This window comes from Acanthopagrus latus, chromosome 3, assembly GCF_904848185.1.
Source record: "Acanthopagrus latus isolate v.2019 chromosome 3, fAcaLat1.1, whole genome shotgun sequence".
NCBI lineage: Eukaryota > Metazoa > Chordata > Actinopteri > Spariformes > Sparidae > Acanthopagrus > Acanthopagrus latus.
In genome coordinates, this window is record NC_051041.1 from 6,402,601 (window position 1) to 6,416,745 (window position 14,145).

General features: G+C 43.1%; 1 long non-coding RNA gene across 1 annotated transcript in view; it reads left to right on the forward strand.

Annotated features, from left to right (window-relative positions):
• LOC119016767 overlaps positions 1-12,677 on the forward strand; it is a 52,880-nt gene extending 40,203 nt beyond the window's left edge. The window contains exons 3-5 of the long non-coding RNA XR_005074251.1: positions 2,922-2,999; positions 11,525-11,670; positions 12,088-12,677. This is a non-coding gene — a long non-coding RNA (uncharacterized LOC119016767). The remainder of the gene's footprint in view (positions 1-2,921; positions 3,000-11,524; positions 11,671-12,087) is intronic.
• Positions 12,678-14,145: the final 1,468 nt, after the last annotated feature.

A 14,145-nucleotide genomic window follows, 5' to 3' on the forward strand; every position in this document is an offset into this window, starting at 1 on the left:
GAAAATTCTTAGGAGCAAATGAGGAGCGTAAAAAAGAAAATGTTGTCAAATGCCCTGAAAAAAATTTTAACTTTCCACCCTGCTGTGTTCTGTCCTCCTAAAGTAAAGTCATTGTGAGCTTTTGGGATTTAAGTTGGGATTAAATTGCCACGCCACTGCCGTGACATTGTGCCACAGCAGCAGATATTTCTAAAAAAACCCTGTCGTAGCATAACTGGTTATATTCGGTCTTGTTGCTCACGTTCATCAGAATGTGTTAATATCATCGAAAGCTGCTTCAAAAACAAACATAAGAGTTTGTTTTTTTTTTTAGTGCACGTTTCTTGAAAACCACTCTGACCTCTTCTATCCATCCGGCGAGGTTGTCAAACGACTCCGAGTGGTAAGTCCAGTGTTTCTAATCCACTGAGTCTGACAAAGACAAACATCAAGAATCTGTCAGACGGTGATAGAGAGGGCTGCACAGCTGTGTGTGCCGGCGTTTATTTGTGCTTCTCCATGACAGACAATCCCTCGTCTGATGTTGTGCGAGTGAAACTAAAACGGGTGACACGGAGACCTTCAATCGGCGGGTTACTGTACGCCACAAGAATGAAAATGAAAAGTAATTTGCGCAATAAGACGACCGCGGTTTTTAGAAAACGAAGCTTCAAAATGTATTTTTCCCCCCTATTCTTCTTCTTTTTTTTCAGAACTTCTTTGCTTCTGCCTTCTTTTGTCTCTGCGTTTTCACTCTGTCAGTGGAATGAGATTTTATATCTGCCATATTCCTCTAAAGCACTTCAGATAAGTGTGTGAGTGTGGTGAATCGCATTGAATTAACTACCTGAGTGAAATGAATTAGGGCATGATTCTCATTATGGCGGCGCTTTCTCTCTCTCTCTCTCTCTCTTTCTTCTCTCTCTCTGTCTTTCGCTCTGTCTCTCCATCTCTTTCTTTAACCTACTTCCAATTTTTATATCGTCCATGTCATATTAAAACATTTAACAAAGATTATGGTAATAACCTGAAAACCACAGCGTCTTAAGTGCCTCTGGAAGGATCTGTTTGGTTTCTCCGAGAGCGCAGTGACATTGAACTGTGGAAAAAAAAACAAAACAAAAAAAAAAACACCTCATGAATATACAGCGCTCTGATATTCAAAGATATTTTATATTTAGTGATGTATGCATGTTTATTAAGCTTTGTATCAAATATTTACAGCGCCAAGGTCGACTTCCCAAAACGGATAATTAGTGTTTGAGAATAAAATTTACCCTCAGTTTGCCATTTTTACTATGTACACATTACTAAAGCAAATATATTATAATTCAGCAGTCCTGCCTTCATGAAAGTTAATGTTCAGTTTGATGTTCTGCTGTTCATTAAACTTGGGCTGACACATGTTGCTGATGTAGACAATCCTCGCTGATCTAATGATGACATAAGATTTACGAAGATGTGCCTCACAAACGAGAGGGCGGCTGTGGCCCTGGGTTAGAGCCAGCCTCTTGTTATCAAACGGTCGCTGGTTCAGTTCCCCTGGTCTGCATGTCAAGGTGTCCTTGGGCAAGATACTGAACCCCAAACTGCTCAGTGAGGACTGTCGGAGTCCACAAGGCATCACAAGCGACTTCCTGCAGCTGTCCAGAGATTCTGTTTTAATTACCCACGAATTACTCGACTTGACGTAGAACTTATCATGAATGTTTAAAACAATTACTTAACTAGGATTTTTAATTGAGTCATGTTAGAGATCATATTCACAGACGTGTGTAGAAGTACACGCTGTAGAGGGAATAAATATGCATTAATTGCTCTAGTCCTCGGGCCCCGAAAGACTTAACATGATGACGGCGAACACTTCACAATATGTATGACGTTCTCAGTCCATAGCGTGGACTTCAGCCCATGTGTTCTTTTAGCTCCTATGTTATGTGTTCTACAAAATATTTAGAGATTTAACGAAGCCATAAAGTCACATCCTTCAAACTGTCACAGATTTTTAAAATCTGCCCAGAGTCCTTCTCAGCTGTTCAGCAGCATAGGCAGCAAAGAGAGTGGCGAAGAAAGTCTTGCTTTATAATCTGCTCACATACGGCCAGTAAAAAAGTGAATGATACATGTAAATTGCTACAAAGTGAAACGTAGAGCCCCTTTAACAGTTTCAGGATTATAGTTAAGTTGCACCGAAACAACATCTCTGCAGGACTTTAACTGAAGGTAATTAAAACCCCCTCATATTTATATATTTTTTAATTTCCCCTCATTTTCAAGCAGCTGATCTCTTGTATATAAGCAGAATGTTAGAAAGTGAGAATGAAATGCTAAGTGCTAAGAAGAGGACTTGGACTGATGTTAAAATAGAGTGGTTGGAAGGTAGAGACGCAGAGGTCAAGCTAATCTGACTTTCATTCTCATCCCCCCAACCCTCGACAATTAGACTTTGATGGAGGATCTTATTTAGGGCAATTTACAAAACAATGAGTCAGTATTTGAGTTCAAGGACACTTGAGCAGGGAAATAAATGCTCATAAATGGCCGCACGTTGCGTATAACTGGTATAAATACGCAGACATTTCAGTTAAGAGGGGCGGTTTGTTCTGAATATGAGACCAGAAGTGTTCACACGAGTCAGAAATCCAATTACAAATTTGCGTGATTGAGCGCTGAGTGAGCGAAGTTTCGCCAACAGCCTCGCCTCCGTGAAAAATTAAAAGCACACACGGGCATTAATGGCCACTTACAGAGTTTTTAGAGTTTTTAAATTTTAAGTCACGGGGACGGTCTCAGCTGCCCCCAGCCCTCCCTCCTCTTACCCTGTTTATGTCGTGACCTATTTGTCGTGATGATCGGTGACTCGGTGTGAGCGATTCATCTGCCTGCGCTCTGTCACTACAAAGCCGGATGTTCCTGACACCTGCTGCGGCTGTCGTCCACAGGTTGACACACGAGGGAGCGTACGACACGCGCTCGTCTTATTATACACAACGCTGATGCATCCACAAAGGGGACGCGAGGTGAGTGAATGCATGTGAAGCAGATGTGTGTATTCTACTGTACAAGCACACACACACACACACACACACACACACACACACACACACACACACACCTTGTTGTTGAGTGGTGGGGTGACATAAACAGATTGGTCCTGCCCAGGACTTTAGGGAGGAGTGGCCATTCATCAGCCTGACCTCGTTGTGGGGACAGACACACTTAATACGAGGTGTCCTGCACACACACACACACACACACACACACACACACACTCACACACACAATTACACATGCATGTACGCACAAGGATATAGGTTTCATTCTCAGGAGTAGAGGTGATGTAATGGAGGCAGAGGTTCTTCAACCACATACATGCTCTATTCTTTTATAGCAAATAACATATAACGAGTTCAGATTTTTCATTCTGATGAAAATATGACAAAACCTTAAATATGTTTCTGATGTTCAGCGTCGGTGTCTGTGGGTTAAGCCCTGAAATAATGCAGTCTTCCTCTAACAACCTTAAAGAAATGGGGAGACCTCTGTGTTGCTAAAGTGGCAAAACTTGCGGTAAAATGAGTCTTGGGGAATTCTGTTGCTTTGTGGAGAAAAAGAAAAAAAGAAAGAGTTGAAAAAGAAAGAGTTGTGGGTCGAGAGGAAGCAGCACGAAGCAGAAGCCTCCTCGCACTTCTTCATTATTCATCATTTTGACTGACAGGGCTGTAAAATAATTGTTCATAATTTTTGTTACTACCTGTCATTTGAGTTTTCATTTTTTTTAAAAATGATAATGAGGAAGAGCTTGTTTGATGGTGTTGAACATTCAAAAACAACTCAATCACAATAACATTTAATAGAGAGAATAGGCTTACAGATATTGCATCAACAAGGACAATGACTGCGCGTTCAGTTTTCATGTCGACACTCATGAAGCAGATGAAGGAAACACGGTGACATTTTCACATCAAAAATTCAAAATAAAGTTACGATAATTTAATTCGCTTTAGCCTGAACTCAAACTTTTCACACTGTCCACAAAGACTTAAACTTGGTGCAAGGTTACTTGAGTAAAACAAAAACCAGCTGTTGATGGTTGAGTTGCATTGTGGGTAATGTAGGCCCAAGGTTTTTCCAAGTATTAAGACTGTGTAGAATTAAAAAGATGATTTCTTTCATGATTTCATGCTTTTGATACTTCTTTTGAGTCCAACACTTTTCTCGAAGCATGATGCCAAATTGGCGACTGGCTCTTCTAATGGGGCGGTGTGCAAAAATAGGATTTTGAAAAGTAATGAGGGCACGTCCTCCCCATCCCCAGTGGAAATTACAACCTTGAACATCCATCAAAGCTTCCGAAACTGCAACACGCCCCTCCCCCCTCCTTCACCTGTTAATTTGGGTCTATTTATTCATCACCTGTCGCCACTCCCTCACTCCGACAGCAGCAAACATTAATGATGTTGGCATAATGCGAACGAAGCACTTCATTGTCCTCCCGCCGTACCCTCATCCGCCTGCTCCCCTTTTCCATCTTTATTCATTTATGCCTCTTCCCCCAAAGATGCATATTAATACTAATGGCGATAAGGTGCAAAAGGGAGCGAGAGAGAGCGAGACAGTAACCAGGTCCGGCTGATGGGACGGAGGAGAGGGAGACAGTGATTGACTGGGAGAACGCTCGAGAGAATCAGAGGAAGAGAACGGGGGGAATGAGGGATGGATGCAGGGCGGAGGAGAAGAGGAGAGATCAACATGGCACTAATTGTTTCCTCTGCACCCCTGCTGAGCCTCCATCAGCCATTCATCACCCCGCCGCAATCGGTCCAGCACCGACACTTTGGCAAATGAGGCCCTCCTCTCGGTCCATCCGTTAAGACTGCAGCATAACACACGTAGGTGTGTGTGTGTGTGTGTGTGTCTGATCCAGAGAAGAAGACAGATTACTTGTGTGTGTGTGTGTGTGTGTGTGTTCTCTGGATTGTTTCGAGTGAGCGAGCGCTTGTATGACATACAAAGAGATGATAACGTGTTTGTCTGCCGATGAGTTTTCGTCTCTCTTCCTCCCGACGGTCGAGGAAGAAAAAAAAAAGAAAACCCCAAACACATTTTTCATTTTCCCTCTCGTTTGGGGCGACACCATCAATCAGCTGTGGTAAATCAAACGGAAAATCATCGGCGAGGGCTTTTTCTGCATGATGCCGACGCTGATAGGCACTCTTGTATGAAAGGCAAGCGGACGTCACGCGGGGAAATTAAGCTCCAAACCACGACACTGTAAAACACGGCCTTGAACCTCACTGCTTTTATTAAACGGCGGTAAGGAAGCATTCTAATAAGCAAGTGAAAATTAGCTTAGCTCCAGCGCCGCGGCTGCCAGCTGTGAACGTCTGGGGAAATGAAAATGTGACAGTGAAAAATCAGATCACGCATAATAGCTGCGACCGCAACTTGACAACCAACATTACTGCTTCTGCTTTACACTTAGAAAATACCTCCTGTAGGAGCACATTCTCTTTAAATCATTAATATAACATACATGCAATCATCAGAAAATGCTGGTAAAAAGTTTTTTGTCCTTTCCTTTGACGGAAAGCAGTTTGTCTGAAGCGTTCTTGTGGCCTTCCTCACCAAAATCACTGATTCAAGTCGTAAAGTTGTGTTTTTGTACGGTAGCCTGTGAAGCCCATGAAGGCGTCCTTCTTTCTACACATTCATGGCAGCATTAAAAGTTATAATCTCTAAAATACTGTTATGAATACCTGCAGAATGACTTTATTGCAGTAGTTTGGGTCAGATACAGAGGAAGAGGTACTCTTAGATTCCGCTGGATGTAGTCCGTTGCGTTTCTGGCTCTATTACCGTTTTGGCTGCGTGGGTGCGTGACTTCCTGTTTGCAAAAATACAGGTCCTGCGTATTGGATCTGCCAGGGTCCGGACTGCCGGAGCTACGCAGTTTTAGAAGTTCTGAGTACGAGCAATGACTTCTTTCCTCACCCTCTCACGTGCTCTCTGACGCCTACACGACTACATGCCCGCGTTACATGAAATTCCACCGAACGCATCCCATCTTTTCTTTCGTCATCCCGATGCGAAGTGCAAACCCCCCCCACCCCTGCGTGTGCCCGCGATCCAGCCCTAATTTCATTTTCACCGCTCTAAATTAATTACGGCGCACGCAGAGAGGAGTTTATTTATTTATTTATCGCTTGAACATCTAAGAAATTGCATTAGATGGGATGAGGTGCGCCCCCTGGGAGCCTTTTTCTTGCAAACGCCGGTTGATTGTTCAGAATTGTAATCCGCATGCGTTCATGTAGCAGCGCGGCATTTTTCATTAGGGGGCCCCTAAATTAAGCCAACGTCTTCTGGAGACAGTAGACTGGCTGAGGGAGGGAGGAGGAGGAAGTGTGTGTGTGTGTGTGTGTGTGTGTGTGTGAGACAAAGAACATGTGCATTTATATGTGTGTTCGCGTGTACGTGTGTAGAAGTATGTGAGTGATTAATGTGCAAATTTAATTACACAGGGTACAGTGCAGGCTTTGATTATCCGCAGCGAGGAGAACATATAGACAAGAGCCGCTGGCAGGAAGATACAATGGCATCATGGGAAAAAGGGAACAAGGGGGGGGGATCATATAGGCGTACGCATGAGATTGTGAGCCCCCTTCAAGTAGTATGATGGTGCTGATAATCACCCTGAGCCTATAGTGGAAGGCTTCTTTTTTGATAGCATGGGCCTCACTGATGCCTGTGGTGGTGTTGCACACCGTCTCTGCAACATACCGGATCGACTGCGAATGACTTTGCGGGGTCGTGTGTTCGTGCCGGCGCGCGGTGTGATTGCATATTTGTGCGATGCCTCCGTGTTTATGTAGATGAATCAATAATTCCTTGTGATATGATGCCGTGCGCCGGAGTGTAGCGCCTCTGGCTTTGCCTTTGTCGGTTTCCTGCTGCGGCGCAGGGCGTTCCGCGCTGAAGGGGAGGACAATAAGCTTATCGGGCCAACTGATCTCTCCCGTTCCCATAATCCACTTTGTCTTCCCCTCCTTGGTCTGATCTCAATGCCTTGCCAAGACCGTGTAACCTTGGTGCCGCTGTGTTCCTGTCTGTCAAAGAGCCTCGCTTCGTCTTTTTTTTTCTTAAGTGTCTGTTTATTTACCTATTTATCTCAGCGTGCCAATGTTGTGCCATCTCCCTCTGGTGTCCCTGTCCGTCTTTATGCCTCTTAGGTCAAAAAACATCCTGGCATTAAAGACAGATTTTATTTTCTGACCTGAGTCCTTCTGTTTCTTCTTCCTATCAGATATCCTTCTTATCCAGGTCTCTGTAGTGCAAAAAAAGGTCCTTCCTTTTGAGCGACCTAATCAGATGTCCTGCCTTTGCATCACAGACTGCGTCTGAGGCTGGGAGATACGGCTGAAAAATGTACCACGATAAAATACTTCATTTCAGTCAATATAAATAATCATTTATTTAATGAAACAGAAGATAAAAGGTGGATTTTAACCTCCTTACTTGAACGTTGGTGGTGTAGTTCTGCAAACCAAGGATATGTTGAAACTTTTGTTGCAGCTTTTTGTTGCTTTAGGTCAAATAATCAATTTTATCTTCTGGCAATGATTTGCTTACATGCCAGTTAGGTTTAGGAACAAAAACCACTTGGTAAAGTTTAGGTAAAGATAATGTTGTGGCTTAAAACACCTGCAAATGTTGCCACAAAAGTTGAGGTTGAAGACGTCCCAACTTCTCGTAACAAATATATTTGTGATGCCCTGAACATGGCTTGAAATTCCCCCGAGGTCTCCTGTGGAATAACAAGTAACGTCATGCTTATGAATGTTGAAACACTGCGGTCCCTCGTCAAAACATCCAGTAGTTTCACACTTACAAATCTTGAAACACAGTTATGAACTGCGGTCACTGACTTGGCGGGCTTCTCACCTATCACTGTGATGACTGAGGGCATGTTGGTGCTGTGCTGAATGGTGGATAGTTCTCTTATTGCTATTGATGAAGCGTCCGTTGCTGGAACATATCGACGTTTTTATCACCAAGAACTAACTGGAACTGATGATTATTTTCATTATTGATTAGCATGTCAATTATTTTCCTGATTAACCAATTTGTTTGTTTGTAAAACGCCAAAAAGTAGAAAAGAATACTCATTATAATTTCCCTTTATAGCCCAAGGTGACATACGCAAGGACAAAATGTCCCAAACACAACAACAAAATATTAAGTCAATCATATATGACTGATATGAATGTAATTATCAAATCCTCAAACCAGAAAATCTGTCTTAATTTGCTTGAAAAACACTGAATGACTGATTGTTTCAGAAAGAAAGAAAGAAAGAAAGAAAGAAATTCATGGATAAATCATTTTAATGAGGTGTCACTTTCATTAGTGGATGATCATTAGAGGATTCTTTAAAGATGCTGACACACTTCTAACAGAAAACAAAACCATAAAAGAAAACAGAAACCGAGCTGGGAATAAGTACATTTCCCACCGACCCGCTGGCAGAATTCATCATTAGTCTGGAGAAACACCAGATCTCCAGACATCAGATGAAATGACTTGTTGAGGAGGACATTTTTTTTTTTTTTTTTTTTTGCAGTGTATTGAAGGCGGTCTCCTTGGCGTGCCCTTGTGTTTAACAGTGATGAGGTTAGATTTATGTGCGCCTCTCAGGCACACGGCCGACGCTATCATGTCATAAATTAGTGGCCGGTCACAGCGAAGAGATGATGCACCGGTGGGGGAGAGCGAGGGGGAGAGCGAGCCTTGTGTACACATGCTGTTGGTTTATCATAATCACGTCTTTATCCACCTGCTCCCGTTGTCCTGCCATTTTGTCTTCCCCCCCTCCCGTCCTTGGCTTTATCGCTTGTTATCACTCATCCTTTCCTTCAATATTCTCCTCAACCTCCTTTCCCTCCACCCCACCTCCTCTGCCTTTCCCCCCTCCTCCCCCTCTGACCTCCCCTCTCTGCGTTTGAAGGTGTCTTTTGTGCACAGATGAAACCGTAGCATTGACCCGTCTCACCGGAAGGCTCTTTATTGGCTTTATCAGCATTATAAGGTTCCCGGAAAAAAAAGTCGGACGGACGGGGCCCACGGAAAAAGCGAAGGAGGAAGTAAAGATGAAAGAGAAAACTGGAAAAAAAACAGGGTTGAAGGAAATAGAATGTAAAGAGGGGAAGGGCGGGAACATGTCTGGGTATTGGCGTGCGATTGCATCAGTGTGCGTTTACATGAGTGTGTGTATACGTGCGCGTGGATGATTTAGGGAACAGGCGACAGCAGCGGGGGACTGATGCAGCGTGCTGTGGCTGTATTTGTATTTGGCAACTGACGATAGATAAAGCAAATGTAGCGTGCTATCACTCGCGCAGAAGTCAGGAGGGTTAAATATAATAAGCAGCTGCGCAGAAAGGCCGCATCAAGATAAAACCTATTCGGCTTGTCGACACACAACTGCGGCGTTTTCTAATTTAATCCCAAATCCTCCTTCTGTGATTGTTTTTTGTTCATCATCCCATCGTTTTGTGCTCGGATGCGGCTGAATTTAGCCATGCTCTACTTCCATTAAAGCTTTTAAACTCAGGAGCAGAGGGGGAGAAAAAAAAACAACAAAAAAAAACGAGTGGATGTAGTTGCTCACGGTAAATACTGGGTATTAATAACTGTGCAGAGCGGAGTCGCAGCTCCACAGTCAGATAAAGACACCTTTCGTTCCCTTCTTTGTGTCTCTTCTCCCTGCGCCACTCGTCTTTTCCCCTTTTTCCCCCCTCTCTTTCTTTTTACTGTCTCCCTCTCTCCGCCAGCTGTAAGAGATAATTATTTCCAAACAAGCGGTCCCCTGGGTGAGGCCGTATTATCCAAAGCTGCCTTCATTAAAAATTCCCGCAGCTGCACGGACGTCTTCGCACTGCGGTGAAAGGAAAGAAAGTGAGGGACACGACAGAAATCCTACCTGAGCTGGGGACTTTGTGTCCTGAATGAGACAACAAAAACGACATTAGGCGGGACAAAACAAAAAAAAAGGAGGGAGTAGTTAATCAGCTGTAGGAGTGGTTAATCAGGTGCGGTAGTGTGGCATATGGCACACATGTCTCCAGTGGGAGCCATCAATATGTTGAGCCACTGTTTATGTCCTTCGTCTCCCGTAATCATTCCAAACGTCCTTGCGTGCTCGCCGAAATTACGCTCCGGCCAAACAACACGTGCTGCGGCGGCGGCGGTGCGGGAACAACTCATCTGCAGGTGCATTTATGACAAATCCAAAATGACAAGATAAAATGTAAATGCGAATATATAGCGGCCCGGCCTGCAGCCATGTGCTCTCTCACACACACATGCTGACGTCCGGAGCTGTGGCGAAGAAAGGAGCAAGCTATTTACATAATAGAGTTGGACAATGCGTAGCGTAAAGGTAATGCCTTCCCCCCTTATGTCAGCATAACCTCACATACAGCACGAGTCGGTGACATGGGGCCAAAGATTGGCGTGTCGGAACCGATTTACATGAAGACGGTCGGTGTGGAGTTTAACATGAGGCGGAGCAGGAGGACCCATAAAGCTACTGTGAGAGTCCTTTTTTTATCACCAGCTGCCTGCTGTATATTTCTCTCATTTCCATTTTCATTTCAGACATTTCTGTTAGCTGTTGCCTCTACGGTGATCAAGCAATACAGCACAATTCATTAAAATCCGCATTAACTGATACTGATGCTCCACATTTGGGAGCTGAAAGAAGCTGTCAACACAACTCTTGCATGTGATACCTTTTAAGTTGATATGGCGAACAAACGGGTGAACCAACAGTAGCATTCATTTGCATTCATGTTGGTAAATACAAGTCTAGTAGTCGCATTCTAGCTCTGCTTTTGGTCTCCACCAACTCCTGAGGGAAATGTCAGATTCTTTCGCTGTTACCATCTTCATGACACCTTTGTGAATATTCAGGCTTGTAAAGATGGAGTCGACCCCCTTACAGTGGGACATCTTGCTTCTTTCTCATCTCTGTTGAGAGCTGCACAAGCACAGCGCTGATCAGGCAGGAAGCCACTTTGCCGTGGTGACTTTTTCAATTCATTTTACGTCAGTCTTTCGTTCAAACTCAGCGCTGGTCGGGCACTGCATGACGGAGGCGAATAGGAAAGTATAAACGAGCCAGCAAAGGTCCACCTGGCTGCACCCATGTTCCCCCCTTTTTCCCCACTATTAATGTATCACCACTTTCTGTGTACTGGCACCCTCTCCATTTTGTGTGCCTGTCCCCCTCAAACATCTCAGTCCACCACTACAGCATGTTGTGTCTTCACAGCAGATCTGAGTCGGAGCCAATAACCTCAGACTACTGCGGAGTCATTTAACATGGGAGTAAATGCAGATTCACGTTGAAGACGAAAGCCAGATGTTATAGTGGGTGATGGTGGTTGTTGTTGTTGTTGTTGTTTTTTTTTTTGCCCAGTGTGAAAGGGCTAATTGTTTACCGGCTATTTGCTAATGTTGTTTGCCACTTGGTGCTTGGCAGGTAGTCCAGAAGGTGAGGCCCATTAGAGCTGAGAGAGCGAAGCAAACACAATGAGTCAAAGTCGGGACTTTGTGGGCCGTCGAATCCAAAGAGTCGGAGGAATTTAAAACTTTTTGTAAACATGAGAGGAGCTGAAGAGTTCCAAGGTAAATTATCTGTGAGTTAATCACTTATAATCAAAAATATTGATTATTGTTTAGAGAGTGAGTGTGATGAAGCAACAAGGGAAATGTAATTTGTTACTTGTTTTTAAGGTTATTGTAAATGAAATAGTATTTATTGTATCCTAAATATTGGGATTTCTTTGTGATCCATGTTTATTTCAGCTTTTTTCTAGTTAAACGTATTATGAGGAACATTGTTAAGAAACAATCTCAATTAAGTGTTGATGCTTCTATAAGACCTACGAGTCATATAGAAGCATTTTCTCAGTAGTTCATAGGTTTTCTTTATGTCTGTCGCCAGATATTCTGAAATATCCAGGTTTGAAATAATAAAAAAAAGTTGCTCTGAAGTCTGGTGGTCCGGTACAGGCTGGAAACAAAGTTTAATTTGTTTCACAGTTGTCATCATTTGTCTGAAGGGGCTGTCAGACATCCACAGACCAATGGAACCTCCCTGTGATAGCTTTCAGAGGTCGGACACAAAAACAAACACTGCACAACCAGAAGACGTTCCTCGAGTCAAACCATGGGAAACGGCAGTGGTGTGAAACTCAAGCGAGACGTTCCCTCAGCTTGTTGACTTTTACTCTTTTGACCAGCCATGCACATCTTCTACTGATGCTGTCATTTTTCTTGGAGAGGACAGTCACAAGACTTCTGAAGGTCAGCGGCAGCATGGTTGGTCCACTAAGCAGCAGCAGCAGCAGCCACCAGTAAAATCCATTGTATCCGCCTGACTTTGTAAGCAGATTTCAATGACAAACCCAAGGTCATCTTCTACCCTGAGATCTGACAGGGTAGAAAATCTTCAGAGAGGAGGAGGAAAGCGTCAGAAGCTCAAGGCGGCAGATTTAGCTGAGTGTACAAAAACCAGCGGATCAGAATCGCGATCAGCTCGCTGTTTTCCAAGGACGATGACTTGTGGTTAGAAAATATTAAATATGTAAAACTGTTAAATCCTTTTTATTTTAAAACAAGACCACATAAAGAAAAACAAATGAAATACGCCGCCTGATTTTTTTTTCTTCATTCGAGTAATAAAATAACTTCATGGAGGAAATGGTATCAGCTCTACTCACGACTCCAAAAGTGTGTCACATAATGTGGTTTACTCTTATGCAAGCAATTATTTTTGAGAATAGCAGCCAGGACTTTTATTCAAATGCTGGATATCTCACCTCGGAATGAAACCTGCTTCATTTGCAAATTGTTGGTAATTTTATTTAAATATCTGCCCTTATCCAGTGAGAGAGAAAGAAAAAAAAAACAACAACAACACACACACACACAGACACACAAAGCCAAAGTAAACTGATAGTGTACCAGAAATATCCTTTGTATTTGTGGGAAAGGTGGGAGGGGAAGTGTTGCACGCCCAAACACGAATGCTGCAGCTGCTTTTCCAAGTCGTGTTCAAGCATTCAGTCCTCCCTCTCAGAACACCTCACTCACTACAGACTCTCACTAACTTTCTCCACATCTGAAACACTTTCAGATTCCCTCCCCCAAATAAAAAACTAAGCTAAGCAGCTTTGAAGAAGTGCAGAAAGTTTTTTTTGGGGGTGATCGTCTCATAGTTCAACTAACGGAGAAGTCGACTGCTCTGTGACATCCACCGCTGTGTTTCATGAGTTTACTTTTAGATGCGCTGCGTCGAAACCTAAACTGATTTCCATTCTGAGGCAGGTGCGAGAAATTCCCAGATTGCGGGTCACAGTTGTGACCCGTGGCTGTCCAGATGGACGAGTTCAGGCAGGGAGGGAGGCGAGGCAGACTGCACAAGGGAACATCCAGTGTGCTTTACATGAGAATTAAAAAGTAAAGACAGAACGAAAAAAAACCCAAAACAGACAGGAATATGCACACATGCCATTCAGTAGAGTTGTAGAAGAAGCAACAAAAGAAGGAGAGGTGTCCATTCATCGTTACAGTTACTAAAATAAACAGATGGTTAATGTGTGTTAGGAAATGGTCACAGTAAGGGAAATAATTCTTCACATTTGGCACTAAATTCCACTTGGACTCGAGGATGAGCTGTAGATGTTGCTGGCAAAGGTCAAAGTCACTGTGACCTCACAGCGTCCCATTCTCATGAAAAGTCATATCTCAGGGATGCCTTGAGGGAATTTCTTCAAATTTGTCTCCATAAATAAACAATTATGCCATAATATCCACTAAAAATTACATAAAAAAATCTAAAAACAGTTTGAATAATGTGACAATAAAGCAAAAGTGTAAGAAATGTATAACAAGAATACATAAATACTTGTTGAGGTGAATTAATTAATAAATACAACGGAAAATTATAAGGGAAAATAAATGAGTAGTTGAGTTAACACAAAATAAACATACAGAGGCTGATTAATTAATGCAAACCTTTTTTTTCAATATGAGGTACGTTTATTTATTTCTTATTTTGGCAATTTTATCAACCACTTTCCTACCCAGCATGCACTG